Source organism: Python bivittatus, unplaced genomic scaffold (genome assembly GCF_059951505.1).
Source record: "Python bivittatus isolate LINGU-HERP-01145 unplaced genomic scaffold, Pbiv_v1 ctg000590_np1212, whole genome shotgun sequence".
Classification (NCBI taxonomy): Eukaryota; Metazoa; Chordata; class Lepidosauria; order Squamata; family Pythonidae; genus Python; species Python bivittatus.
In genome coordinates, this window is record NW_028277086.1 from 4,776,235 (window position 1) to 4,803,328 (window position 27,094).

A 27,094-nucleotide genomic window follows, 5' to 3' on the forward strand; every position below is an offset into this window, starting at 1 on the left:
CTCAAATGGCGATCGCATGACCATGGGACCCTGCAATGGCCACAACTACATGGACCCGTCATAAGTCCCCCTCATTCAATGCCGTTGTAACTTCTAACAGTCGCCGAACAAGTGGATATTAAGCGATGACTACCTGTAAACTCATCTAAGTTTTCTAGCTGCTGCTTAGAGGTCTTGCATATAAAGCATTTAACTCAGTTTTAGTCAGTTGTGTCATCTTCAGCTCTTCCTGCCCTGCATCACACAGAGAAGGTCATGTTGCTGGGTTCATGGGACAGAGGGTATCGGTGGGAAGTATGAAAGATAAGACACTAACAAAAATAGTTTTGCTTTTCTTCCTCAACAGGGAGAATAAAATACTGAAGCTGATATTTCTGTGATTAGATTGGAATTGGCGGCAAGTGTTGGAAAGGCTTGCTAAATCTCTGGCTGCCTACTAAATTTCAGACTTCTTCACCGAGGAAATCCAGACCTTCCTTCTGGGTCTGAGTGCGTAACCAGCTTCATCTCACCTGTTGATTTTTTCTTCTTCCCCTTGCAATAGTTCCTGTGACCGGTAGGTCGCCTTTTCAAAGTAAACCAAAATAAGGCTTTTGATGAGGATACTCAAGTTAAAAATGGCTTGAAGGGAGTGTATTTGCAAAGGTATACCTGCCAACCTGCTGAGCACAGTATGCTCAGCATTGGTTTGTTGATTAGGACACATTTGGCTGGGTTCACCCAATCCATCAAGTCAAAGCAGACAAGCTACATTATGGCTTAATGAGATTGGGAATTGAGTCACATTTCCTTACCCCATGGATATCTTGGATTTGGAGGGTGATTACTTTTAGAAAGACAATGAAGAAGGTATCAAATTAGCCATGAAGTAAAGAAGGAAGACTTTTCTATTACTTTCACAATATGAGAAACTATGGGTCATCAGTGAAACTGAACAGTTGGAGATACGGGGCAGAGAAGATAAAATCTTTCACACACGTCATAGGTAAATTGTGTATTTTGCTACCACAGATCGTTTGGCCAGTTCCTTGGACAAGCTTTAAAAGGGCATGAGGCTTATTCGTGGGAGATAAGATTGTCAATATTTTGAGATACCTGTTGCTGGGAACATAAAAGAGGATGAGTGTTGCCCATGTATATTCATAGTTAAAGTGGCAATAAAATAAACATATTTCTGTGGATCACATTAACTGTTGTAGCATTTTCAGAAATACTTAGGGTGTTGCTATCCCCTTCAGCCTTGTTAGTTTGAAGGCAGATATTAGCTAAATTCTGTAACTTGGGCCACTTTCTCCTTGCAAATTACAGAATGATTATTTTCATGTTGGAGTCAGGTTTTTATGGATTTGTTAGGAAAGGTTTTGGAGTTAAGGTCTACATTCATTCCCAAAATGTGTTGTTTCCCATATACAGGTAGTCCTTGCTTAACGACCACAATTGGGACCGGAACTGAGGTTGCTAGGCGATGTGATCGTTAAGCAAATCATGTGACCAGACCTGATTTTACAACCTTTTTTGCAGCAATCGTTAAGCGAATCACTGCAGTCATTAAATGAATCACATGCTCATTAAGCTAATCATGTGGTTAAGTGGTTCCCCATTGATTTTGCTTGCCAGAAGCCAGCTGGGAAAGTCACAGATGGTAATCATGTGACCCTGGAATGCTGCAACTGTTATAAGCGCGAGCTAGTTGCCAAGTACCCAGATTGTGATCGCATGACCACGGGGGTGCTGTGACATTCATAACTTTGGGCACCAGTTGTAAGTCACTTCTTAGCATCATCATAACTTCAAACGGTCGCTAAACAGTCATTAAACGAGGATTACCTGTAATTCAGGGGGGCATTATCTCAGAGGGATTCAAGATCATAGGGATAATGAGGTTAATTGTTAAGCACTGGGCAAATGGTGGTGGTGGTGATGGAAGAGCAATGAACTAGATCTGATCTGGTACCCTAGGCTTGGTATGTTCGGTATGCTTAACCTTCGAGATACAACACGCTAATATATTTCTTACTCCATCAACTTTTATAATGGGAGCTTTTAAATGTTAATTAAGAGTTTGGAGTGGAAAGCAAGAACAGGTGAGAAGTGAGAAATATCAGAGACAATTGATAGAATGCCAAAACAGAATACATCAGGAAGAAGGAGCATGAGAAGCTGGAGAAGTACCAGGGCCCGAAGGGGGAACTAGGTGGAAAGTCAAGACCAAAGTGGTCCCAGTGGAGGTAGGAGCACTCGGGGCTGTGACTCCTGAGCTGGGAGAGGGGCTCCCACCGATCCCAGGAACATCAGAGCTCTCTGTCCAGAAGAGTGCAGTGCTAGCAGCAGCTCAGATACTACATAGAACCCTCAAACTCCCAGGCCTCTGGTAGAGGACCCGAGACTGAGGAAGACACGTACCACCCATAGGGGTGAGAAGGGAATTTTTATATATGTGTATTGAGCTTTGCATACTTCAGAGTAAGTGCTTTGGGAGGAAGTTCAAACAGAGGAAGTGCCGTGGCAAGAAAAGCCCCTGCATGGGATGTACCATCAACAGATAGCTGAGGTGGCTGACACTGGGAAATCCTACCAGTGGCTGGAAAGGGCTGGACTAAAAGACAGCACTGAGGCACTGATCATAGCAGCATAAGAACAGGCACTAAGCACCAGATCCACAGAAGCAGGGATCTACCACACTAGACAGGACCCAAGATGCAGGTTGTGCAAAGAGGCCTCAGACAGTCCAACACATAGTGGCTGGGTGTAAGATGCAGGCAGGAACAGCATACACTGAATGGAACAACCAAGTAGCTGGCATTGTGTACAGGAACATCTGCACAGTGCATGGGCTAGACCCTCCCCCCCAAGTCCAGATGGGAGATTCCACAGAAGGTCATGGAGAATAACAGGGCTAGGATTCTGTGGGACATCCAGATCCAGATGGACAGGCAGGTACTGGCCAGTCAAGCAGACATCGTGATAGTAGGCAAGGACCAGAAGACAGCGGTAGTGATAGATGTAGCAGTGCCAAGTGACAACAACATCAGAAAGAAGGAGTATGAGAAGCTGGAGAGGTACCAGGGCCTGAAGGAGGAACTAGAGAGGATGTGGAAAGTCAAGGCCAAACTGGTCCCAGTGGTGGTAGGAGCACTTGGGGCTGTGACCCCTAAGCGGGTAGAGTGGCTCCAACATATCCCAGGAACAACATCAGAGCTCTCTGTCCAGAAGGGTGCAGTGCTAAGAACAGCTAAGATACTGCACAGAACCCTCAAACTCCCAGGCCTCTGGTAGAGGATCCAAGATTGAGGAAGACACAGACCACCCATAGGGGTGAGAAGGGAGGTTTTTTTTATCCTAACCTTATATAGATAAGAGTCAGAGCGCAAAATTAAAATTGTAGCTTCGTGAAATAAATTTATAAACAAACAACTTATATGTAAAAATATATCTGCCCTGCATAATGCACCTTTGAGAGTCAATGCTGAGGTGTACTATTCAGAGCTAATTTATGCACATGTTCTCATTTCGCTTTATAAATGCTCCTTGTAGAGATGTATTTTTGGCTTCCAGAGTAAACAAACCATCTACTGGCTCTCCTTAAAATTTGGCAGTCCAAAGGTTCAGAAGAGGCCAGATCATCGACTCTGCTGACCCTTTCATCAGGAGTTGTCCTGTCACCCCAGAGTTTAAGAAACTTGGCCCCTCTTATTAAATGAGAAAAACCACATTGCAGCAGAGAGCAATATTTTTGGATTCCTGTGTGAAAGCGCCAGGAAAGCCTCACTGCCAATTTTCTTATTCCCAGGAAATCAATTCGCCCCAGAGATGACTTACGTTTTGCCTTTAACTCATCAAGATGTGTTACATCTATTTGATAGCCCTTTGCAGGCTGAGTTGATGGAAATCACCATAAGCTCTCCACCCATTTACACTGGAGAAATGCATAGCCATTTTTATCAATTAACAGTTAACAAGCTGTGCTTGGAACTTATTAGAGTTCATATAAAAACTAGTAAGCATCAGCCCAAATATTCAGTTCTGCATTACAGCATGAACAAATTGCAAGCTAGGAGCAGTTATAAAATTTGCAGATTTTATGTAAATAAGGCATTAAGAAAGGCCATCTCACAACTGTCTACCACATTCTGGGCATGTGGGCTAATAGTGTGGACAGAATAATGAACCGCATCCAGTCTATTGTGTTATGATGAAGGTCTCTTGAGGGATTTAATACGTCATATGCCTGTGAAGTTCTCATCTTCATGAGATCAAAGAAGGCACAGTCCAACCAGTGTTTAAAAAGGTTTAATTTGCATGGATGTCTAAGGGAGCATAGAACAAAGAACTGATTCTGTCCATCTGAAAGTAATGAAATTTCAAGTTGCCTTAGTCATGCCGTAAGTATCCATGATCATTATTTACAGCTTTCTGCAGGGTTGTTCATGCTGATCAGAAGAAGGTACCTGCCTCTTGGGCAGGTTGGGGGAATACATACTCCCTTTGCAGAATTCATAGGCAACTGTATGGGTGGGATACAACCCCAGTCTCTTTTAGAGAAATGTATTCATTCTCTGAGCTGCTGGAAGAACTTCATCTTCCTTTCTGTCAGCTATCCTAAACACAGGAAGATCATTTATCTTATCTTATCTTATCTTATCTTATCTTATCTATCTTGGTGTCTTCAAGTCACTTTTGACTCCTGGCCACTGCCTGGACTAGTCCTTGCGGTGTTTTCTTGGCAGCATTTTCAAAAGTGGTTGGCCCTGGCCTTCTTCCTAGAGCTGAGAGAGAGGGACTGGCCCAAAGTCACCCAGTTGGCTTTGTACCTAAGGCAGGACTAGAACTCCCAGGTCTCCCAGTTTCTAGCCTGGTGCCTTTAATCAATACACGGCACTGGCTCTCTCATTCTCATATGTATGTGTGTGTGTGTGTGTGTGTGTATACACACACACGTATGATGAGAATGAGAGAGCCAGTGTCGTGTATTGATTAAGTGTGTATGTACACACATACAAATGCACAAGGGCACCCCTCCCCCCCCCACATATATATTGCATACTACATATTACATTAGCAGGGAAGCTTGAATTTGGGTCTCTGGGATGGGAGAAGGTTCATATTTTTCCCTACCACCACTGAACCTGAGTAGGATTAGAATAGTGATGGGTCCTGCGATGTCTAATCTGAATTGACCAACTTGCAAGAAGAGGCCATTACAAAGGTTTCTCTACCTGATTCTTCCTGTGTATCCTCCCCTCCGCCACTACTATCCAAGGTATAAGTAGGAACAAAACAGTCCCAGTACAAAAAGGAAATTATAGGAATGAAGAGAGATTTTAAACCCTTCCTTGTACACAGCAGTCCCAGTTTGGATCCTGATTGCGAGTGTGTAAAAACCCAGGAAGCATCTGTAGTTTGTATTTTGGGGGTAACATGTAGTTTGGCCCATAGTGGAGACTTTTTGCCTCGTGCATCCTCAATACTGTGTTAAGAGTCTCCATGGTTGCTGTTGGTTCTCCTAGTGACTTCTAAATCAGTAGGAAGGAATGTGGGGTGGATGGTACAGAGTGTCCCATGGCTGATTCCGTGCATTATTGGAACAAGCAGGAGCTCCGTCCTGGATTTATGACCTTCAGAAAAATCAAAAATAGTCTGTGAACGTGTTCTTCATTCCAAAATGTTTTAGAATCCTCCGCTGCCATCCCCGAGTTTCTAGCAGTGAGACAAAACGTTTTTCTGAAAAGATAATCGCCAGCAAAGAGTGTCAGGTGACTCTGATCCAGGGAGAGGTTTTGGAGAGGCAAAGTAATTCAGCCCAGTTTGGGGGGGGGCATGGGGGGAGTGGAGAAGGGGTTTCTGGCTCCAAGAAGGCTTGTGGTCTGCTTCTCTTCTGCTAATCTAGCCTCTTCCTGCCTGAGTGAATCACTGTGGGGCATTTTGTAAACATGGTCTCAAATGACAGCTTGGCTTCTCTCGCAGGGATGGGCTGCCACAGGGTGACATCTCCTCCAGAACCGTTTTCTGTGTGACTCATTAAACCCATCTTCTGAATGTAAATAGTGAAACCTCGCTTTGTCAACTTGGGAGGGTGTTTTCCCAACACAAAAAAACAGTTCTTTTCTTTACTGATTACCTACAGTATATTTATGTGTGCCCAATTATCCTTGACCGCTACACTGTGATTCACACATTGCACTAAGTTGTTATTGTGACTGAGTGAATGATATGCAGTTAGTTTAGGAACGTCATTGGGCAATAGGTGAATCAGGCAACTGTTGGGTTTTCCCTCCGTTTGAATAAGTACCAAGGTTGGGGGGTCATTTATATCCATTTTTCTTTTTTCTTTTAATCAGCAGTGTAATTTGAAATAAATCTATTGCTTCACTGGTTATAAAATCATATAGTTGGAAGGAGCCTTTCAGAGCATCGAGCCAAACTTCTAATAAGTTGCAGGAATCCAAATTAAAACATCTCCTCACTCCAGTTTGACAAGGAACTACTAACAAGCACCCCTTGAGTATGTTTTTCAGCTGTATATCTCCTTAAATGTCTTTCTATTCAATCCAAATTTAAATAACTCGCTGTTCAGAATATCGAAAGGGGCTTTGCTGAAATCAAGTTATATTACATCTACAGCATTCCCATAATCAGCTAAATCATCTGATCAGCAAACAAGATAAGGTCAGTCTGGCATTCCATGATAACATCTGGTAATTACTATGTAATTTTATAGAAAATCACAAAAAATATATATTTGCATATCATTTTCTAAAAAAAGGATGTGGTCCTTTAACCTAGTCCCTAACCCTGGGATATTGGAATTCTTGCTCATAAAGGTAGTCCTTGCTTAACGACCACTCAATTCATCAAGTGTTCAAAGTTATGATGGCACTGAACCAGTGGTACTTACAACCGGTCCTTGAAGCTCCAGCTGTCCGAGTATCATGTGATTGTGATCTGGGTGCTTGGCAACCAGCTCACACTTACGACCGTTGCAGTGCCCCACGGTCATGTGATCGCCATTTGTGATCTTCCCTGCCAGTTTCCCAAAGTCAATGGGGAAGCCAGCAGGGCAGGTCACAAGATGCTCTTGCAAGTCACTTGTATTCCCGCGGGTCTTTCTCCTGGGGATCTTGTACTCTGTAGTGTGTAACCCTAACCCTCCCCACCCATCAGCAGCCAACCCTGGCCCCGCTGCCCTTGTACTGCAGCCGCCACTTACCTGTCCACTAGCCTGTTTGCAAGCTGCCTGGGATTTATGACTTCCTGCCAGTTTCCCTGTTGGCTTTGCTTGTGGGAAGCCAGGGTGAAGTCACGAGGAGGTCCTCGCTTAACAACCCGCAATCCTCACTTAACGGCAACCGAGTGCCGGATTGCCATCACCTAGCAATGCGGTCACATGACGTCGTGCTTTACAGCCACATCGCCAAGCGATGAAAATTCCGGTCCCAATTAAGCGAGGACTACCTGTACTCAATGTCTCTCTCTTTCACCTTGCAATCCTTCATTGCATCATTTCATTCGGGACAAAGATCCAGTTATTTGAGTTCTTGGCAGCCAGTCATAGGTGACAAGGAGTTTCTTGTCGAAAAGTAAGAGGACTCCCACTCGAGCGAGCGAGAAGGTTAGCTGAGGATAAATCATTCTGCCCATGGAGTGCAGTGAAACCAAGTGGGCTTTGCAAAGGTCCTTTTGACATCCTTGCGGCTCATTAAGGACACTGTTAGGCAGAAACCTTTCTGCAAATATTTCTCTTAAAAAAGCCATTGTGCATTTTGGGTCAGGTTGCACTGGTTGGATGGTCGTTTTAAAGGAAGGTCGCTTTAAAAAGTTTTGTATCGATGATAGACTTGAGGGCAGCAAGATAAAAAAAACCCAAATTTCATTTTGTTTTAAGGTGCTCAGCCATGCTGGCTCTCTACGTGTGGATTTGCTCTGTATTTCTGTTTATGTTAGCCCTGGCACCTTGGTTCAAAACTCATTTTGTCCCAGAAAAATTAGCAGAGCTAAACCTTTGGAAACTTTCAGGAACAAGAAAACCCAGATCTACATTTTCAGTGTGCTTCCTCAGTCGATTAAATTAAAGGGAGCTTCATTAAATAGCAGATACGTGCAAATGCTTGTCTAACTGCCAAGTAACTGCCCAACCAGCAGTTACAATCATCAGGGAGGATCCTTGGTCAAGCTGGCATCTTACATGTAAACTCACATGTAAAATTTAAAGGTTTTTAAAAAGAATATAAAAACTAACACAAACTAATATAAAGGAAGGAGTAGAAAAGAAAATCAAAGAGAAGTGCAAGAAAGGAAAAAGAAAGGAAAGAAAAAGTAAAAGAAAGATTCAAAGAAGTGGCTCCAATTTTCTTTACAGCAGTTATAAGTACAATTATAAGTTTACCTCTTACTCGGTGGTTACATCATATCTGTCTTTCTATAGTCTATTCTGTTTAATCATCAAAACCATAAATCATAAGATACATGTAAACTTTCTTGTTGGAAGGCTACAGAATTTAGATAATGAACAATGTCTTCCTAGAAAGATGATTATTATTTGTAAAATCCGGCAGTGATATATTTCAGGGTAGAATCTTGTCCTGCTCTGATCCTCGTCTGAATCTTATTGTATTCTAAACATAAACACGTACATAAACCATGTGCTCTTTGTAGCTTTAATTCAGTCACATAGTCAGGGACCACCCTGAGATTATGTGTATTTTGTTGAGGTCAGACGGTGAGTCTCTCTGTTCTTCTGCCCCAGCCCAAACCAGTGTGTATTTGTTGTTTAAAAGTCTATAAATGCTCTGAGTTTGAACACCAGCTTGGTGTTCCTTTGTCTTGGCACCCCACAGAAATGTGTTTTAATTCAGCTCTGAGATGAATCCTCATCAAGGCACCAAGGCATGATCCTCATGATCCTCCTGGAGTACCATCTCTGGTTTTCTTCGATGCCTAATCCATATTTTCAAGAACCACCACCATTTTTTAAATTTTATTATTAGATTGTTATCCTTGAGTTTATTTTTAATCAGCTCAAGGCAACATACATACCTAATCTTCCACCCCGTTTTCTCTACAACTACAACCCTGTGTGGTGGGTTGGCCTGAGAGAGAGTGACTAGGCCAGTGTTTCTCAACCTTGGCAACTTTAAGATGGGTGGACTTCAACTCCCAGAATTCTCCAGCCAGCATGGCTGGCTGGGGAATTCTGGGAGTTGAAGTCCACCCATCTTAAAGTTGTCAAGGTTGAGAAACATTGGACTGGACCAAAGTCACCTAGCCAGCTTTCATGCTTAAAGGAGGACTAGAACTCAAACTCTCCTGCCGTAAAAGATCTATTGACTGTCTACTCCTGAAGACAAACTTTATCTCTCCTTTAGTAAAAGTGTCTACTCTTAAAAGTTCTGCACTGAAATCTGCAAACTCTGTTTTCATTCTGGACATGCCTTATCTAGTTGTATCCTTTTATAAGTGATGGAGTTTGAGACCAGTGGTGCCCCCAGAGAGCTCAAGTCAGGTATAATTATCTATTCTGGTACCAGATCATTTTGGCTTAGGGGTTTCTAATAATGAAAAAGTCACCACTTGTTCTCCCCACCATTTCTAGAAAGATCTGCTTAGTTGCAAAGATGGTCTGTTTTGGGATAGCCTATCTATTGTCTGTTGCTGGATAATGGTTCCTCAGATTGAAGGTTTTTTATCTCTCTTGATTTCGTAATCAGAAGCAGAAAGATTGAAGTTTAATTTGTACCCACAGTATTTTTCTAACCAGTCGTGATCAAGCCCAAAGTCACTTAGGTTCCCTTCACTCTGGGGCAAATAACATTAACTTCTTGAGCTCCAAATTCTTTACCTTTTCATCTGTCAACTTTGCTTCTATGGCCCATAATCTTCTCCCACCCTTACGCCTTTTTTGTCAAACAATAGCTAAGGCCAATGTATTGTCGAAGGCTTTCATGGCCGGCATACGATGGCTGGTGTGGGTCTTCCGGGCTGTGTGGCTGTGGTCTTGAAGTTTTGTTTCCTAACGTTTCGCCAGCACCTGTGACCGGCATCTTCAGAGTGCAGGAGCACAGACAGGAGCAGTTCTCTCTGTGCCCAGGAGCTGGCACAGCTCGAACTGAACAGGAGCTGGGCACAGAGAGAACTGCTCCTGTCTGTGCTCCTGCACTCTGAAGATGCCGGTCACAGGTGCTGGCGAAACGTTAGGAAACAATCTTCAAGAACACAATAGCTAAGGCCCCTCCTTTCACTCTTTATTTGGCAGATACTGTTTTTTTCTCTACATTGGACCAGTATACTAGTCCACCTCTCAGGGTGGATGTACTCATCTTTTAATTTTTTCCTTTATGAAGTATGTTACATTTTTGTGAATTTGAATTGTCTGAGGTATTTGCCATCCTTGCTGTGGAAGTGGCTGTTCCCCACTTAGCTGAAGCATATTTCATAAATCTGTGTGCATGCTACATCCCACAAAATCTGTGTGCATGCTACATCCCACGAAAAGGTGCCTTCCCTTGACAAGAGGGTCTGTGCATAGTTATACCTGAGACTTCCATACATCTGTGAAGGAAGGATGCACAAGCAGCAGCAGCGAGCAATGATTTGATTGAGTAAACATTAAGATTCAGTTGGATGGGTGTAGAACTTCAACATTTCTCCTTTCTCTCACAGGTGTGGCTGGTAACTTGTAACTTGGAAAGGTGCCAAGGATGGAAATCATTGAACAGAGATGAAATTATTTTGCCCAGTGTTTGACTATATTGGGCACCGTCTGGAAGTCTGTGCTAATTTAGGTAAGTCATCTAGTGTTCACGGGTATAGGGTGGATTGTCCCAAACATTGGGAAGTCATGCATAATAGCTGCATTATTTTAGACACCAGCCCACTCTTCTCCTGGAAATGTTTTAATTTGTTTTCCATCGCTCCTAGTGTCATTGGTTTGGATTCTGCATGTACTAAGGAACTGGACAGCTGATTTGTGTTTCTTGTTGGAGTTTCTACGATATGAGAATGGAAGGGAGAATTGCATGGAGTGATGAAATGTTTGCCAGTTCACTGCAGAAAGGAGGCCACACCTCAAGGTGAGGCAGGGAGATTTGCTTCCTGAATCCAACTGCTCCCACAACCCACTGCCATGAATTCTTGGGTATTTGGGGTAAGATTCACAGCTCTTAGCCCATGAGCATTTTGGAAGCTTTCCATCTTGAGGAAAGTGGGAACGTGCTAATTGGCAGTTGATGATGATTCGCAAGTTGGCAAACAGATTCCTTTTCTCTGTGTCTGAGTCAAGTAATACATTGAGGACCTTTGTGAGGTGTGGATGGAAATGGCCACAACGTACACAGAACAAGCACTTCTCCATCTCGTCCATCTTTGAGCCAGTAGGAGGGGACTAAGAGTCATCTGTGCTGCATGGACCTATCTTGGTATAGCTTCTTAGAGCTGGTATCTGGAGGGCTGCAAGGTGGCATGGAAATGTCTGGAGAGACGGGGTCATTACTTGTCCCTGTGATGTCTGTTCGTAGCAATGGTTGGTGACCTCTTTGCATTGGCAACTCACATTCTTCAGTTATGTTGGGGTTTGGCTGAGAATTTTGGGAGTTCAGTCTAGCACATGTGAAGGGTGCTTGGTAGAAGGAGGCTGGCCTACCACACACACAAGGTGTTGTGGCTAGGAGTGATAGGTAGTTGCTATAAGCAGCACAGAAGGATGGAGAAGTAAAGGATGGTAGCTGGTTGTCAGGCTTAATTATTTCAGTATGTTCAGCTCAGCCTTCCCAAACACTTGACAGAAATGTTGACATCAACGTTGATGATGCCCTGAATGCCATTGCTGTGCATTCTCAGAGTTGACATCCGCACATTTGGAGAACACTTAGTTGGCTTAGCTACTGAGGAGCGAGTTTGTAGAAGCGTAGTACAATTATCTTTGTACCTCATCCTGGCAAACGGTGTGAAGGTTGTCTTGGAGAAAAAAATGCGATAAAATACATCAGGGGAAGAGGAGGTCCCTACAAATAAATAAACAAACAAGAATGTCCAAATAAATCAATAAATATGAAAAGAAAGGTTGCTACAAATCAGTAAATGAAGAAAAGAAAGTGATGCACCATAAGACACTGTTTCCTTCTTTGATGTTTCTTCAGTATCATGGTCTATAGCATAGACTACTTTTTCATAACTCCCCATATGTGGAATTCTTTGTTCCTCATAAGTTACCAGGATCTTTTTCTTTCTGATTTGTTGATAGGTGAACATTTTTTTAAAAAAATGTGTGGATCCTGCTGTTGGTAGTTATTTATTAATGGTTGAGGTTGTTTTTTTTTCTTACTACTACTGAAATTAAATCCCTTTCAGTAACTCCTTTCCTAGGAAAAGAATATAGAATAATTCCCTTAATGTCCTTTAATGTAAAGGAAATTATCATCTGTTTCTAGGCATGGACTATTACTTTTTTATTAACGGATGGCTACTAGAATCTCCATAACTGTTAGGCAGAAAATCATAAGTTGGTTTTTGGAGAAAAACTTGATTTATTGTTTATTTTTGAATTTATGATTTATTGTCTTGATTTGATTTATGAGTTGGAGTAAGTTCAAGCTAGTAATTTTAGTAGTCTGTTGGATTATTGCCAGAAGGTTCTAAATAGGGTGAATAACACAAGAAGAATGATATTTTAAGTGATTAAACCATTTGGTCAAATGTTTGTAAAGCATTAACTTAATCATTACAACTTTAATCATCAGCCAGCTTGATACTTAACTTTTCCTGAGAAATATAACAGTGGTAAAACAATTAAATTAATTATTGAGTTAAAATTAAAATGTTATAATTAACAGTGCTAATGGTCCTATGAATGGGAATCATTTAATGAATACTTCTTCCCTTGGCTTTTATTCAGGAAGGTTATAGTTACACTTTCCTTTAAGAACTGCAATTCAAATAGGGATGAAGCAAAGGGTAAAGGTTCCTGAAAAAAACAAAAGTTTATTTTTTTTCAAAAGCAGACATACAGATAGTCCTTGGGTTACGACCTTAAATTGGGACTGGAATTTCTGTCGCTAAACAAAGCAGTCATTAAGCCAGATGTCACATGACCACGCTGCTTAACGACGGCAGTTCTGGCAATCCAGGTTGCAGTTGTTGGGTGAGGACCTCATGTTTTTCCTGCCCTGTGCAAACTGCTTCTGCTCTTGGATCCCGGGCCAGCAATAGGAGGAAGAGGATGGCAAAGGTCAGCTGGGGGGGGGGGTAGAGTGTAGGGCAACCAAAAGGGCAGAGATGGGCATTGGGGGGAGTTGAAGCAGAGGCACTTCACGTAGGGCAGGAGAATGTGTCCGTGGGATGCTGCAACTAGTCATAAATGCCAGCCAGTTGCCGAACGCCAAAATTTTGATCACGTGACTATGGGGGCACTGCCACAGCCAGAACTGCAAGGACTGGTTGTAACTACCATTCATTCAAAGCCATCATAATTTCAAATGGTCACTGAATGAATGGTCATAACCTGAGGACTCCCTGTATTAAGGAGACCATTAAGGAGACCATCAGATCATTTGTGCCCCATCAGCTTCATTTAATACTAGATAGTTAACAATATTTGATAGTTCCACCCAGAATTTGAAGATACAGTTGGAAGATAGGAAAACACATCACTACTACATCAGGAGGGATAAAAGGAAAACCCAAAGTTGCTTAAATTAAAAGACAAAAGCAAGATATTCTATGTGTTCCTCCTGAAATCACAGAGTTTGGGAAAAATCCACTTGGAGGTCTCCAGCTGTGAATGGATGGATTTGAAAACTTAAAGCAGGCTCATTGGGAGGGAGGTCCTCTCCAGGGCATCAGGGAAGCAGGAGTGATGTCGGGTAGATGCCATTTTTCAGGTTCGGGGGAAATAGAATGGGGAGCAGGATCATGCAGGAAATGAGAAGGACCACCCTGCTCTTGTTTGGTGATCTGCATTTCAAAGCAAGCTATTAAACCACATCAGAAATGCAAAGGAGCATAAAAGTGGAGGAACCTCTTGGGTTGGGAAAGGCAAGAAAGTCCCATGTGAAATTGGAATCCAGCTGAAGAATAGTAGGGTAGTTAGCAAAATGAGTCCCTCATGCAACCTTCAGTGTTAAATGCTTCCACGTGACCTCCAATGCTAAAGGAAGTCTATTCCTCCCAGTACTTTGGAAGAAAGCTCCAGTGCTACTGGTTCATGGGACGTGTGCTTGATGATTGATGGCACATTTCCAGGCAACTTGATGTTTGATGGCACCCTTCTAGGCAACTTGAGATGTCTGATGGGGAAATCCCTTGGGTAGTGGGACCCTAACCCTAACCCTTCCTGATTTCTTCCCCCAGTTTTGGTTTTGTGGTGTTTACGTGTTCACTTTGTTTGAAGGGAATATTCTTCCAAAGCCCTTTCCATTCATATGTGAGTCTATCTTTCCCCAGTTGGTATCCTTCAGAAGTAGGAGGTTAAGTTCCTGTGATCCCCAGACATGATCACTCTTGACCATGTTAGGAGAAAATAGTTTGGGCTTACCCCTGTAAAGAAAGCCCTTTTTTGAGTCAGTCTCAGCTTCTGATACCTTCACAGACATCTCCATGTCTTGCCAGTGGCAAGAAAACCAAAATAGCTTGCCATTGCCTTCTACTGGGTTTTCCTAGTGTTGTCCCATCCAAGTACTAGCTGGGTATAAACCTGCCTATCTTTTTGAGGTCATCCAAGGCTGGAGAGGTGCCACATAGCTGGGAATTCCCTTTTACAGTAAGCTAAGAATGTGACATAGCGTAGTACAGGTAATCCTCGTTCAACGACACTCATTGGGGCCAGAAACTCCATCATTAAGCGGCGCTGTTGTAAGTCAAAAAACTACATGACTGCACCATGTAGCAACGTAGTTCCAGTTGCCATTGTTAAGCGACCACGCAGGTAGTTAAGCGGGAACCTCACGTGACCACGACTTCTGACTTCCTTCTGGCTTTCCCATTAACTTTGCTTGTGGGAAGCCAGCAGGGAAGGTCACAAATCTCAATCATGTGTCATCAGGGAGGCTGTGACAACCATAAGTACAAGGTCCGGTCGTAACTACCACTCATTCACACTGTTGCAAGTTCGAATGGTCGCTGAATGAGTGGCCATTCAGTGAGGACCACCTGTATTTCTTTCTCTTTGTCTCTTGCGACCTTGAAACTGCAAAGAATAAAAATGGTTAACTCAAAAAGAATTTGAACCCTACCCACCCATTTATTTATTCACTCTATTTATATAATTTGCCCAGCTATGTGCTGTCCTGTGCTCTCCAAAACTGCACAACACAATTTAGAATACAATGCCACAACTTAAAATTGCAGCTTCGAATCATTTTTTTAACCGAAATTCAAAATAGATGAAACCAATTTAGAATCACAGACAAGTAATAAAACACAGATGGGACTTTCAAGCCTTGGTTTCTAAATTGCAAATTTAAGGTAATTTGGGTACTGAAAAGATCATAACAAAGATGAGCATGAACAGTGCACCGAAGCTTTTTGAAAATAGCCTTGCTGTGCAAATACCACTCTCCTGGTGAATACAGAAGGTGAATTATCTATTAATAACCATGCAGGGTAGGGGGCAGGCTGAAGTCACCCTCCCTATCAAAGTACCTCCTAGGTTTTAGCAAAGAGCAGTAACCTAGTTTGTCCCTTCAGTCTTTATCTGGCATTTCACTGCACATAAATGCATGAAAGTCCATTGCATGCTACAATTTGAAGGTACAAAAATATCTGTGTCATACCAAATGCTTTGTTAAGTATCTATAGATTTCCTCCCTTGCTCTCCCCCCACCACAAAAAAAACCTAAACAAGGCAGTACTCCATGCATTGGATTGTGATCCATGGAAGTATAAGTAATAACACGTCGGCTAGGCTTTAAATTTTCACAAGATGCTTTGTTCTTAGAACTAGGAGGAATTGAAGAAACAATGTCTGTTAGCTAGGGAAGGAAAGAGATACTGGAGATACGCTAGTTTTGAAGGTGGAGTGGTGTCGGTGGTCATGCCAGGACCATAAGAACTGAAAATTGCATGGAAGCAGAATCAGCCAACTATCTTTGTAAGATTAGAGAATTAATCAGTTGAAACGGGCTTTATCAATCCTCTACACCAGTGTTGTCCAAACTTGGCCACTTTAAGATGAGTGGACTTGCTGGCTGGGGAATTCGGGGAGTTGAAGTCCACTCATCTTAAAGTGGCCAAGTTTGGACAACACTGATCTATACCAACCGCCTATTCAATGAAGAGATCAATTAAATCATTCCAAAAAAGAGACCAGCAGTAAGGAGGAATCCACCCTACTCCTGGGCATACCTCTGCACTATTTAATGGTTCTTATGATCAAGAACTTTGTCCTGATATTCAGCCTGAATTGCCTTTCTTTTAATTTTAACCAGTCTTGGTTTCAGAGAGGATGACCGGTCTGCTCCCTTGCAAGTGAGAAACATTGTGAAAACTAAAAGCTTTGTAAAATTACTTGGGAGGGCTCTGTACTGAAAGGTGGATTATAACTATCTATCCCAGTTAGAAAGGAGTCCATCCTAGTAGGTAAGTAATGCAGTTGAACCGTGTTTCTCAACCTTGGCCGTTTTAAGAAGTGTGGACTTCCACTCCCAGAATTCCCCAGCTAGCATGCTGGCTGGGGAATTCTGGGAGTGGAAGTCCACACATCTTAAAACAGCCAAGGTTGAGAAACACTGCAGTAGAACATCTGAATTCATAATCTCCTTTCCTAGAAGTATTTAAAAGGGGCCTGGTATGTACATGGATGGCACAGATCACCTGAAAATCAGTTCTGCAAGCGGGCAGTGACAAAACTGCTTCTGAATTCTTACCAAAGAAACAGAATGGCCTTCTCCTTGAAGTCACCAGGAGGTCAAGTTGGACTCAAGAGAGCTTTACATCAAGAGTCACCTATTGGGGATGACTTACCTCATCTTTTCCCAACCAAGGTGTTATCCAGATGCAAATACTTAACAACCAGAATTCCCTGGCCAGGATGGCCATGAAGTCTGAAAGGTGGAAGTCTACATATCTGGAGGATGTTCATGTTTAAGAACACATTACAGGTATTGCCTTGAGCAGAAGTTTAACTAGATTTTCACAAGTTCAAGGACCTCATTACTTGGCTAATAGGTTACTGCAAGCTCTGGTTATTTTATCTTACTTTCATTGAGATTGATAGCTTTCAAGGTATTATTTGTTTTATATTAATTATGGGTGTATGCGCACTCTGGAGCATCCTAGGGCATTCCTTTAAATATGTATGGTTGTGTTTGATTTGTTTTAGTTCTAAATATTGGTTTTACTCGGTTGACAGTTGAGTTGCGAACTAATTTTACAGGGTAGAATTTTGTAATGGTTGTATTTTTCTTTTGAACTGTACCACGCCTTGGTAAAGGTGTGTAATGAAGACATGTTGTTGTTATTAAAGTCCTTCAGTGTCTCCTTTAGATTCTGATTGTGATCCTGTTGCTTCACATTGTCTGGTGTTACTTAAAGCTCTCATTCTCCAACATTCGGAGAACATCAGGATTTCAACCCTGCTTATAAGACTCACCATTTTCCTTAGACTAAAGGAGAGGAGGATACAGCAACCCAAGGCTTCAGTAGTTCTGGTCATCAAGGCAGCTGTTGTGGGAATTGCTGGAATAACAATAGATGTGGGAGTTGGGGTTCATATAGAATGACATTCCCACGTAATAAATGTAACATGAACTCATTTTGCAGTGGACTTTTTTGAGGGTGAGAGAGGGGATGAGTTTGTGATTCATACTTATTGATTGAAAGTATATATACAAACCCATATATATAATATAAAATGCAAGGTCAGCATGGATGTGTGCTCAGCTGAACAACCCCCATTGGAATCAGATCGTTTCACACCTGCAATAAAGATGGGAGGACTACATGAATAGCTGCTGGGTGAACTGAGTTCACTTGGTGAGCTAAACGCTGGAGATCTTGCCTCTTTGAGGTCACAATTGAGCAAGTTCTTATTCCACCGCCTTACATCTGGTGCCAGCTGCAGGTGCAACATTATCATGCCCGTGCTAGCTGTTGGGTTGTACTGGGAGTATAAGAAGTGCCCAGGCTTTCCTCTGATTCCTAGAGGAAACCTCGCTTGCTTGATTCAGACCTTCTAAGTCCTCTACCTTCTGCAGTTATATGGAGTAGGTTTGCAGATATCCCATATTCAGGATAACTGTACCATTGTTTCTTAGGTTCTGTCAAGTCAGTGGTGCAGATGTTATTGTGTTGTTACTTCTATAAGGAAATATCAGTAACATATTTTAAGTAACTTCCCAGGCAGATCAAGAGTCACTTCAGGTCACTTTTCTTTTATCTGATTCAAATCCAGACGCTACCTCCAAGATGGTGAAATTGTTTTCCAAGACTGTGCTTACTAGGAAATAGATGGTATCACTGCTGATATAAAGGTTGGTCCCTAGATTCAAATCCAGTTCTGCTGCTATTTCTTAAATGTTATTGTTTCTTTCATGTATTTTGCTGTTTCTTTTGATATCTCTGGTCTTGGAGTATAATGTCTAACTTTCCAAGTCTTCACTCCCTTCCATCACACATCTCCTTGGAGATTTCAGGTGACGCAGAGAGTTTTGAAAGAGCAAGTCTGTATGAGATAAAAATGGTGTAGTGATTTACAGCTGTGGTGATATAGATGTTTCTACTGCCATGCCCCAGCCTCGTATCTTCCAGATATATTGTGGTTGCAACTCTTTGGCCATGCTGACACATCTGGAGGACACCAACTTCATTGTCTCAAGTTCTGTAAAAACCCAGCAGAGCTGAGCTTCCTTATTCTGTTTTCAAATTAATCAAATTAATCCCTTGGGTGATCTTAACATTCAGAATTCATTTTAACTGCTGTACTGGTGGGAGGCCACCAGTAGAGTGAATGAGAGCTTTCTGGATTTAACTGCTTAACACCAGCTGCTGTTTTGGATGCAAAATATGGGTAATTATTTTCCCAAGATGATTCTGACACATCAAAATAGAGCGCGTTGGTTGAAGTCCATGAACCTGCCTGCCTGGAGCCATGATATATAAGAATGGAAGTGCCAGTTCTGCTGTGACTTTGCAGGAGAATTTAAGTGGAGACCATATGAATTAGGGGAATCATGCCAGATCATAATGAAAGTGAAGGTCTGCTTTTGGGGGGCAGGATATGGGAAATGAGTAATCACAAGCTTTCCTTTCTGGTAGAATGCGTAGTTTTTTGTTAGTAGGTGTGAGAACTACTAGCATCATTGGCAGTTCTGGGCAGAGTTTTATGGCTTTCCCAGAACAACTCAGCAGAAGAAGTTTTGCATTTCAGAACTACTGGTTACAAAGGAAAAGTAATTTAAAATTCATGGTGGTCTATTAGAAAGTACCATGATATAGTCAGTAATAGTTACGGTGCAGGAGGAATGATTCATATGGACTGGGTTATTGATCACCAGTTCTGAGAGGAGAGACACTCACAGATCATGTGAAGAAAGAGGTGCCCTCTAAGTATTCATGCTGGGAATAAGGCCTTTCTCCTCCATCTTCCTCCTGGGTGGTATGAGAAAGGGATCTCTCAGAAGCGTCAGTCGAAAGTTCAACATCTCATTCTGAGCAGATGTTTCCTTTAATTCAGGAGTCATGTGTGAATTTGCTCACATACGTACAACATGTATAGTTCTTAAGCACCTGCTTTTTTTTTTTTTTTTTTTACAAAAGGGGCAGCTGATACATTAGCTAAACCTTTCTCATGTCTCCTGTTAGAGGTAGGCTTGAAGGAACATGGAATGAGATATAAGTATGACTGTTTTTATCTGGTGATACAGTCTTTTTTGGAAAGCTTGGGATTGTGAAGGGAAGAAAGAAGATGGAAGTCCTGGGTGGATGGGAAGGAATTACGGTGGGTGCTATCACTGAGGAAACTCAGAAACTGCTGATCTGAGATGGCTGGATTTCTGCACAGATAATGACAAGTCCACCCCACAGGTTCCTAATTTATAGATGTAATCAGGCATAAATAAAAACGTACGGTCATAGAAAATAAAAGAGCACAACCTTTCACACTCATTGAGTTTTCTCTCTTCTCCCTGTTCATGAATTGACTTTACATGTAATGTTCAGTAGATGTAATATAGGGTAGGTTCCCCCAACATGGTGTCCCCCAACATGGATGTGCTGGTTTGCAATTAGTGGTGTGCAGAATGTTTCAGATTCAAAACATTTTGAGTTGTAAATGTGTTGCTTTAAATTAACGACAACAGGAAATATTTCAGTTCCTCCAGAACTGAACTGTCCGAAGCCTGAAGCAGCCTTGTTCTGAGCTCAAATCAGGGTTATTTCAAGCTTGGAACTCTTCCAGAATGGACCAGTCAGTGCTGGAATACTTCTGGTAGAGTCAGATTGTTTCAAATTCAAAGCGTTTTGCACAGTCCATAATTGCGGCTACCATCGAGTTCTTAATGGCTAGGTGATGGGGGCTGTAGTCCAACACATCTTTGTAAAAAGAGAATATTAAGCAGCCTGTGTTGTTAGCTGTTAGAGCAGGAGCACATAACCCCAAAGGAAGGTCTGTACCAAAGATGGAAACATCCAAATAGCATTCAGTACAGCAGCTTCTCCAAAGGGGGAGTCATCTTTGAAGGTGTATCTGCTCCTCCTTGGCTCTGGCATTTATCTTTCTGTCTGCTGGATAACGGTGGGTGCTCCTGGGTGAAAGCTGTTGGCTTTTACTCATGCTGGGGTAGAGAACTGGCAGCTTTCCTTTTTGTCTTTACTCTTCCATATCCCATCGGGGTGCCACTAAATCATAGGAAACTCCCACGATTACGTCAAGACATTTTCTGGCTTTCTGTAAGCTTGTCGGATTAGCAGCCTGTTGACAATATCTCACCGGTCCATTGGCCGTCATCCCAGCCCTTCTGTTTGGAGCGCATCTCTGGGATTATATGTATGACGTGTGTAAGGATGTTGTAATAGATAAAATACCAGCTTTCCACTGCAAAGATTTGCATTTTAAAAGCCTGTTCAGTCAAAGTTAGTCCAAGAGGAGTTGAAGAATAACCCAGGCCTTTAAAAATGTCTTTCTGCTCCTTAAGACTTTGAATGGATAAGCCACTTTCCACAATCTTTGAAACGAGTTTTCATAGTTCTAATGATGTGACCGGAGCAGTTAAGTGGAATTCTAACATTCCTTCTCTTGGTATTTTATACTTCGTCTTTGAATGCAACCATACTGTAAGTTCCTCCCAGCTTCTTCAATGCTCTGCATCTGCCTCCTAGATTTCACATTTTCTACCTTTAGAAACTTCTACCATTCAGTTGCGTGACTGCCGGGTGGCACATTTGAGGGGCTCATGCTAGATTCATTGGGTAGTTCAAGCCATTTTCTCACCACCTGTAAATGGAGAATATTCCATAGAATGGGGACACAACCCAGCTTCCCATAGGGAACCACCACTTACTGTTTTAAACATTTCTTCTTGTTGCTCCTGCTGCAGTTTTTTTAAGTTTTGTGGCGTTTTTTCCCTTGGTGGAGGCCTGGCTTGTGGTCCAGTGTCACTGGAGGAGGAGCAGGGCCAAATGTGTTGGCCTTTGGAGGGGCCACAGAATGAGCCACAGCGGCGTTAATCCTGCATCTGTTTCGCCTGCATGTTAAAGAAAATGGGGGCATCCAATGTTGACATTATGACTCTGGGTCATTATGACGTTTTCTAGAACGTCATAATGTGGGAAGTAGATTTAGGAGTGGATAAACAAGCTTTTAGGACATGTGGCATCTTCACAACTCCAAAATATAAGTCCAGAGTAAGAGAGAAAGCAGGCAGGCTTGCAATTCAGGGCATAAATCTTGAAGAGTATACAGACATAATGCTTGCTCTGGGCCTGAGTTATTTGCACTTGGACCTGGAGGTGTGGAGGACCCGTAAGTGTGGATGCAGACTTTTTCCCTGACTGTTGCTCTGCACTGCTGAAGATGATAAAAGCTTTTTCACTGTATTGTCTTTTTAAACAATTGTTTTGATTTCTGCTCAAGAGGAAACCTTTAAACTCCCAGGAGAGACCCTGGGCATTTTTGCTTACTTCCTTACTATATAGGCATGTCTCTCTTTCCTGAAGGCTCTGAATGGCTAACAGTCAGAAACATCATTTTGAAAAACCCTCACTAAAAATAAATAACCCCACCGGAAAAAAACATAATAAAAACCTCAACAGGATCATAAAGGATTTGTTTAAAAAGTCCTGTGTGTACCAGTGAATCCCATCATTCAGAGCTTGCCTTCGTCCTGGGCTAGAAGAAAAGCGAGATCTTAGCTGCTCTCCTGGAGTCCAGGGGGGAAAGCGTAGGCTGGATCTGTGTAGGGAGGGGGTTCCAAAGCATGGGGGTGGCAGTCAGAAATACCCATTTCCTAAGTCCCATCACATGGCATTCTTGGATAGACAGAACCTGGAATGAGTTGGATCTGTTTGGGTGGGTAGATAAATAAAGGAGAAGGTGGACCCTCAGATAACCAAGTCTGGAGCAGGTAGGACTTTGTGGTGGCAACCAGCACCTGACTCACACCTGGAAGCCAACTGGCAGCCAGTGCAGCTCCTGAAGCAGTGAAGCCCTCCAAGTGTAATGGGTGATACCTATCCCTACCTGGGCTACTGCATTTTGCACCAGCTGTAGCTTCTGAATGCTCTCCAGAGCAGCCACATGTAGTGCCCATTTAGTAGTAATATGTGTTGGCAGGAACATAAGACTAATTACAGATATATTTCTGGAGTTTGTGTCTTGATAAACATTGAAGGGAAGCATGGTTATAGAGTTTTTATCAATGCCCAAGTAGACAAAGATGTTTGATTAATCTCTGTAAACTTGAAGAATATTGCTTTGGAAACCTGTAAACTTGGCAAGGATGAGTAATCTTGTGGTTCCTTCATTATTTCATGGTAACACATTGCAAACATAGTGAGAAGTGTTCCTGATCCAATTTCATCTTGTCTCAGGCAAAAGAAGACATCCCAAGCAATATATTGCCATTTCAAGGTCATTACGTGTTTGTCCTAGCATATAGAGTTTCACTGTGTTTGATCAAGTACCATGCAGGGGGATGGAGGTATTAAAGCACCTGAATTGATTATTTAAAACCAGGCCATGAAGGTTGGATTATTTCTGCCCCTGTAATTCTGTGGATTATTCAAACTAAATAATTTGCAATATGCCCGGTATGACTTTGAGTACATTTATTTAATACCTCCAGTTTGGATCTGGTCAAAACTGAACAGAACTACTTTTAAAGGGAAGGGGGATGGAAGCTACCAACAGATAGGGTGCATAGAACATGCTAGGTTTAGATACTTCCTTCAGAAATACTTGTTAAGCATCAATTACTCTATAGATCAGAGCTGTTGATATGAAGTTCTTGGTCAACGCTGATTAAAAAAGATGGGATGCCATGACAGTGACTTGTGGAGATATGGATTAGGAAGATGTCACTTTCTTTCTCCTTGTTTTCCAGTCATGTTCATCATTCTTCTCCAGTCTGGCTTGCATTTGATGTGTTGGCGGGCAGTCACAGAAAGTGTGATCCTAATTTATCTGGAGGGCATCAGGTTGAGGAAGGTTGCATAACCTCTGTGGAGTGTCACAGAAGGCAACAACTTTGGTTTTCCTCAAACTACCGTGTCCCTTAGTTGCTACCAGGCAACTTGCAAACAAATCCACAAAAAGGATCTGTGAACATACAAAAATGGCTTGCCTTTAGTGGGCTGTCAAGTTTCAGGTAGAGCTGTCACAAAGCTCTTTAGAGTCACCATTTAAACCTGGGCCTATCAATGTGAAAAAACATTATTAGATTTGCCTGACTGAAGCATCTTAAACATACCTGCAATAAATAAATAAAAATTATTCATTTCTGAACTACAACCCTAACCATGTTTATAGTACAGATAGTTCTCAGTTTAAGAATGAGTTCTGTTCCCAAGGTCTGTCCTTAAGTCGAATTGGTATGTAAGCCATGAGTATCATTATGTCATGAACTCGAACCATTGTATGTTTAACTCGAATCATTGTGTATTTAATTCAAATTTTGCTACAGTAGGCTCCATTCTTAACTATGGGTCGTCCATAAACCGGGCGTTCTTAAATTGGGGACTACCTGTATATATATTTTAAGAGTTTCTTTCTTTCTAGAAGTGGACTGTAATCCATCAAACCTTATGCAAGGATAAATTGGTTCATCTGTAAGATGCCAAATGTTCTTTACAGTGTGTTGCAAAACAAGTAACGTGCCTGCCCTTGAAAATACCCAGTTGTTCTCTTACCAGTGGCTAGGGTTTATTTTCAGACTTATTACTGGGGATGCATGTAGTTTTAAGAGAAAAGCATCAGTAGATGGAATTGGGCAGTGGCTTGCATATTTGCAAGACTCATTCCCTCTAGGACTCCCTCAGTTGCACCTGCTCTCGGAAGAAAGCTCAATCATCCATTTCAGCCCCTCTTGACAATAGCTTGGTCCTGATATCCAATGGAGAAGCGTCCTCTGCACTGAAGTTTCACTCTCCATGTATCTAGGAATGTGCGTGTCCACGTATCTAGGAAGAGAATCACATGCTCTTGCTTCATCAAGTGTTCATGGGAGTGCCTTAATTATTGCTGTAGCTACTGTCTTCATTTTGTTTTAATTACGGGTTCTGTGACTGAATTTGAGCGTGCTACGAATTGAATAAGTTGCACATTGCACCCATACCATTGTGCTAGCAAATTTTTTCATCGTGACAAGGGAGGCTTAGCTTGGGCTAGGATTGCTGGATGGGTAGAATTAATAAATGTGCTTCGTATGCATATGTTTCACACCCTCTCTTTCCCCAGAGGCTCCCTTTTAATGGAGACCAGTGATTGTGGATGGAAGGTAGGGCATGTTTTCTCAGGTGTCCAGAAAGCTAGTCAGAGAAGGCAGGATAGGCTGATAGGTTGACCTGGGAGAAATAACACATTCTATATTCCCTGTTATAGCAAAGATCCCACTTTGCTATCAAGTTGTATCATGAAGAAGTAGTTAACTTCTCTGGACCTATTTAAAGCCTTGGAAACTGTGAGAAGAAGACAGAGAAGGGACCATTTTAAAGGCTTCTGGCAACCAATACTGAGTTGTTATGTTGTTCTGAGGTCTAACAGCTGGAGTCTATGTGAACCAGTAGTATTATTAAGGTTGGATATACCCAGCAATTAAGAAACTGGGGTGCCTCTGAGCAATCAGGAATTTCATTTTCAGCCTCAAGCACATAGTAGTAGTCCTCCTCACACACACCCCTGGTTCCTTGTTTTCTCCATCAACTTTATCGGTTGCAACTTTCTAATTTGGAGGCAAAATATTTTGTTAATACTATTGAACTCTTGGAAGCTGAAAATTGAGTCCGATTTCAGTTATTTCTAGGCATGGTTTTAGGACTGCCTTACTTCAGGACTAGTACACAACCTCCCAGTGAAAGACAGCCTCCTTAGAACCTTGAAAAACCATCTGAAACTTTTAAATATTGACATGGTAGATATAAGGTTGGTTTGCAAGGATGGGATGGGATGGTGAACATTGTTAGTGTAAACTAGATCTAACTATTAGTACACAGAGAACAGTGATCTCAGCTGTTTTAATTCATTTAATTTTAATTGCCTTTAAAATAAATGTAATCCAATTCCATTTTTGTCCCAGTTATGCTTGCCTGTTTATGTGAGCATCTTGTTTACTACTCACACAGATTGTGACCTCTCAACCCCCCAAAAGGTTACTCTGGTTTTAAGTGTTTGGTACAACGTGTAAGTCTGCAATAGATATTGTCCCAAAGTTCAGAGTTGAACTTTCCTCCAAAGTCTTAATTCATGTCTGATTCTTATTTATTTATTTATCTTATTCAGGGTTTTGGAACTGTATGGTATAAAATAGAGAAGAACAAGCCATTATGTGCTCTACATGGGCTGTCCCAATCTCACAGGAAAGGTCCTGACCCCATTCCAGCCTTACTGGAACAGTTCCAGGCTTGAAACTTCCTCTAAAGTCAGAAGAACCCATTTCATATTCAAAACATTTTACCAGCCTTTTGTAGAGAACAAGGAAATGCAGGCAAATGCTGGGACTGATATTTGTAAGGGGGATAAAGATGTATGGATAATGACAGCAGATAAGTATAGTTCTTGATAACATTTACCTACCTTTTTCAAAATTGGGGAATTTGTGCCCTAGTAGATGTTATGAAACCACAGTAGTTTCAGTTAGCACAGCCAGTGGTAATGGATGCTGGAAGTTGTAGATAAGTGATATATGAGTATCACAGATTCCCTTTTCTGATTCATAAGTGTCAAGAGGTTGTTGGTATTCCTACTAAACGAACCCAGACTAGGTGGTGAAAAGAACCAGCAGAACATCATGTGACATTTCCAGAGTTTCTCACTAAGTCCTCTGAGTTGTAGATTGAAGAGTGAACTTTCTCTTGCGCAACTCTGTTTACACGTTTGACCATCAGCTCACAGGCCTGCCAAAGACATGGAAAGTAGTATAGGCATTTCCAAATTCTCTGGGCTGGAAGAAGCTAGTTTCCAGTAGTTTATATAAAACACTGTGTTTAGCCAGCAGTCAAGAGGTCCTTTATTCTTTTCCCCATGGTGGCACTGTGACCCTTTGAGGCAGGTCATACTGATTCTGCTGGAAATTGCAAACGTGTGAGAGGCAACTACAGAAGGGGATTAGCCCATATAACTTGGCCAATACTGAACCTGGCAACTGAGGTGGGCGGAGGAGATGGGCCAGGGATGTTCATGGTTTGCACAAGGGAGCTTGCCTGAAAAACAAGAACTTGGAACAAGGTGGATGTAAACAATTGTTTGGCATGTTGGGATACCACTTCATGTGTAGAGGGAGGGATAACATAAGAAGACAGAAGATGTAGGATCTGAAATGTCATGTCAGAGCTTAATATTGCTGAACTTACAAGGCTAGGTCATTTGTGATACCAAATATCTCACTTGAGTTTTGTGAGTTCCTTGAGTTCCCAAAATGGCTAAAAGTAATCTGTACAAAGGGTGGAATAGGAGTTA

General features: G+C 42.0%; 1 protein-coding gene across 1 annotated transcript in view; it reads left to right on the forward strand.

Annotated features, from left to right (window-relative positions):
• PTP4A3 (protein tyrosine phosphatase 4A3) overlaps window positions 1–27,094 on the forward strand; it is a 91,829-nt gene that overhangs the window by 15,800 nt on the left and 48,935 nt on the right. The window contains exon 2 of the mRNA XM_088148903.1: window positions 10,657–10,778. The gene's annotated coding sequence lies outside the window, so the exon portion shown is untranslated. The remainder of the gene's footprint in view (window positions 1–10,656; window positions 10,779–27,094) is intronic.